Source organism: Halichoerus grypus, chromosome 3, assembly GCF_964656455.1.
Source record: "Halichoerus grypus chromosome 3, mHalGry1.hap1.1, whole genome shotgun sequence".
In the NCBI taxonomy this organism is placed as follows: domain Eukaryota; kingdom Metazoa; phylum Chordata; class Mammalia; order Carnivora; family Phocidae; genus Halichoerus; species Halichoerus grypus.
This window is the reverse complement of record NC_135714.1, coordinates 43389434-43393445: the sequence shown is the minus strand read 5'-3', so window position 1 is coordinate 43393445 and position 4012 is coordinate 43389434.

Here is a 4012-nt window from a genome sequence, read left to right as displayed (position 1 = left end):
AGCCCAATTCCTCGGGGCCCCGCCCCTGCCCGTGACAGCCTCCCATTGGCCCGGCGTCCTCTTCGGCGTCGTGACGTCCTCGGGCAGGTTGAGGTGCGGCTCGCGCCCTCCTCCCATTGGACCCAGCGCTCCGGGGAGGAACCGGGCCGCGTGACGTTCCTCGCCTCGCATCCTTCTCGCGCTCCACGCGGCTGCTTCCTCTCGGGTGTCTGTCCACCGGCCCGGGACCGCACGGCCCCGTTGCTTCTGCTCCCACCCCGTCTTCTGCCCTAATATCCGCGCCGGCCTACGCTGCCCCTAGCCTGCCCTAGGTGTCAAATTAGTCGGAGCGCGGTGGTTACGTGGCACTCGCTGTGGGAACCGCCACACCTAGCCCGGTGCCGCACGCCCTCACGATTCTCGGGGCCGCCTCGAACGTGCGGCCATCTGCTGAGGGCAGTGTTCTTGGAGAGTCAAATGCGATTATTTAAAACAAATCTCTGAAATGGGACTTCGGAAGTAACAGACGAAAATCCTCAAGACTTTGTTATAGATATTGTTTGCCTATAATTATCCCCAGACCGGAAACATTTAAAGCCTTTCTATTTTGCATGTTTTATACTGCACATATCTTAGACTGGTCTCTTAACATGTTTGGCTTTTGAAATTAAGTGTTTGGGGGTGCTTGGGTGGCTCAGTCACAGCATCCAACTCTTTTTTTTTTTTTGAGAGGGAACACAAGCAGAGAGTGGGAGAGGGAGAAGCAGGCTTCCCGCTGAGCGGGAAGCCCGATGCGGGGCTCGATCCCAGGACCCTGGGACCATGACCCGAACCGAAGGCAGACGCTCAAGGACTGAGCCACCCAGGCATCCCCAGCATCCAACTCTTGATTGTGTCTCTGATCATGATCTCAGGATCCTGAGATCCAGGCTCACGTGGGGCTCCAAGCTGCTTAAGAGTCTCTCTCTCCCTCTCTCTTTGCCCCTCTCCTATCCTCCCACCCCGCGCTCCCTGTATAAATAATAATAATAAAAATAAAAAAAGAAATTGAGTGCTTAGGAATTTTGAAGGGTGGGTATTGGGGCAGACAAGAGTAGAAAACAGGAAAGGACAGTTGTTGGTTGGGCTCGGAAGTATTTGTACATCTGATACAAAAAAAGTTGAGCTATTTAGTTATCAGAAGTTTGAGTGCTAACCATGTGCCAAGAAATAATCTAAATACTTAACATAAATGCACATACATTAAACCTGTACTTTGTGAAGAGCTATGGAAGTTATCTATTAAATCCTGGAACAAGAAATGAATCCACCAAAACAATCTGTGGCAAAGTGGGCAAACCTACTTTGAGTTCACTGAAGATACCACCTTATGTAGTCAGGTAGTAAAGTTTTTGTGCATGCTGTTCTTCCTGTCTGTGATTAACTTCCTCTGTTCTATCACTGCAAACTCCTACTCATACTTCGAAAACCTGTTCAGGCCTCACCTTTCAGAAGTCTTCCTCCAACACACCCCTCTTACAGCTGCTTCTCTTGGTGTATAAGTAACCAGGGTGCCTCCTACACAGTTTGGGGTACAAATGTTGGGCCTCTCAGTTCATCCCTAAAGTGCAAATGCTCAAGACCTCACAAATCAGTATAGGTGTATCCCAGAAGTCCAAACTATCCTACCTCCAACGCCTTCTCCTTTATGCATACAGGATTTTCTGTGCTTAAGAGGTACCTGAAAGGGAGTCTAGCGACTCAGTCTAATGGCTGAGGCAGAAGGGTAAATGCGGCAAAACTGACCATGTGTCTCTGATTCCTGGAAGGTGCTTGGCTTATTTTCTGGGGTGGGCCACCCACACTCCAGAACTCTCTAACAGGAAGTGCTCCTGGCCAAATTCCCAGTGAGATGAGGCCGTGAGGATTAATGGATTACAGCTACAAGAAGCCTAGGCACTGGCTGCTGCATGCGGGGTGGCTCAGGGGTAGGGCAGCCAAGCTGTTTACAGAAGCAAAGTAAAGTAAACAGACAACACCTTGTCCCCATGGCGAACCTGCCCAGTCGGGTCAGTGCAGTGTCAGAATCTGAGCCTGAGTAAGGCCCGTCCAGCCCGTCCCAGTGCCACCTTGATCCCATGGACCTCAGGCTCTGCCAGTTTAGGCCCCAGGTGTCAGATTTCAAAGTAATGAGTTCTTTGCAGGATCTGGAGGGCTAATCAGAACCTTGGCTTCCCCACTCTGAGGATTTAGAGCCATCATCGTTCTATCTCCCTTTAAAAAAAAAAAGTCTAAACAGATTTCCTGATACATTTCTTGGTAAACAACTGCAGCTACTTACTTGACCCCCTATCCAGTAAGGATGTGCGAGACTCAACAATTCCAAAATGGTTTTTTAGTTTAGTTTAGTTTTGTTTTTGTCCCAGCCTATATAGATAGAGTCTCACTATAGTATATCACTCACTGGTAGGCATCTTTCTGGTGAAGAAACCCTACCAAATATGTGTTACACTGTCTTCTAATTTTTTTTGATTCCTACCTCCTTACTGAGTCTTGAGCTTTTAGATGGTAAGATTATGTCTTTTATCTCTATATCCCTAGCACCTAGCAGATTTTCCTAACATGGTAATAGTGGTAGCCATAATTACGGTAATAGTAGTAGTACTAAGTCACTATCGAGTGCTTGTTCTGATCCAGGCAGTGCACTGAATATGTTATATGAATGATCTTACAAGGTAGGTACCCGTATCCTCATTTTTATAAGTGAGAAATCTGAGACTCAGGTCAAGAAACTTTCCCAAAATTACATAGCTAATAAGTGGCAGAATTGTGCTTGATACCTCTTTGTTGAATTTAACTGTGCCCTACTTACTGAAAATCGAAATATATAAAACCAGCCAATTATTAATGGTGAACATTTCCCTTATTCGTTAGAGGAAGATGCCCTCTCTCCACTCCAAGTTCCCATGGGGAGGACTGTTTCCTGGCTCTCTCAGAGATGTAACCATTTTACCACTGATGTTATAAAGTAAATTTAGCCAGAGTAACCTAGAATACTGGGTTTAGCTCTGCCACCTTTTTTCTCTGGGGAGATATAGCCCACAGGGAGAATTAATCTCTGCTCCCTCCCCTCCACCGGGGGGGGGGGGGGGGGGGGGAGGGGTGGCCTGTGTGCTCTGAACCCACTGCTGCTTTGGAGTGGATGGAGACAGCTTTTGATTCTGGAATTCAGTATTAGCCCAGCACACCTCTACCAGACCTAAAGTCCCTCCTTCCAACCTAACCACCTGTCTCACTCTTTGTTTTCCTCCTCAACTCTTCAGAAGTAGTGAAGAGCCAAGCTATTTCCTGGGCTCCCTTAGAGAGCTCTCCGGCACTCCCAAATCATCAAGGGGGGGGATTAAAGCTTTTTACTTTAAACAGTCCACAGAGTAAAGACTGGCTAGAGAAGCCAGAACAGGGAGTGATGAGAAAGAAGCAGAAACTAAAAACTTCATGCTAAGAGTCAGCTGAAGATCACTCAAAATTAAAGAGAAGGCGCTTGGCAAATTGACGTGTAGGTAAATAACAAATAGCAATTTACAACTTGCTTGACCTCATCGACTCTTGACGCACTTCCGCTATCTGAAATGAAGCATACCCACAGGCACCCCAAACCCTTCAGATGATAGGGATGTGGGCCTTGTAGGGGACCTGCCCTGGTCGGGAGGAAAGGGAGATGCCCTTCCAGGCCCATTCTCCGACTTTCCTAGATTTCCACAAACAGGCTGACAATTCAGGAAGACTGCCAACGACCTGCTTCACCCTCCCTTCTCGAGCTATCTGCTTGCATTCTCCATCTGGGTGTTTCACAGGCATTTCAAACAAAGCATGAGCAAAACAGGTCTCTTGATTTCTACCCAAAAACCTGTTCCTTTCCTCATCTCCCCATCTCAGTAAATGGAACCAGTACCCTCTTGTTAGCTTCCGCTAATTTCCTCCTACCCCACATCCAATCCATCAGCAAGTTCTGTTGTCTCTGCCTCTAAAATAGATCCTGAGTCTGTTCACCTCC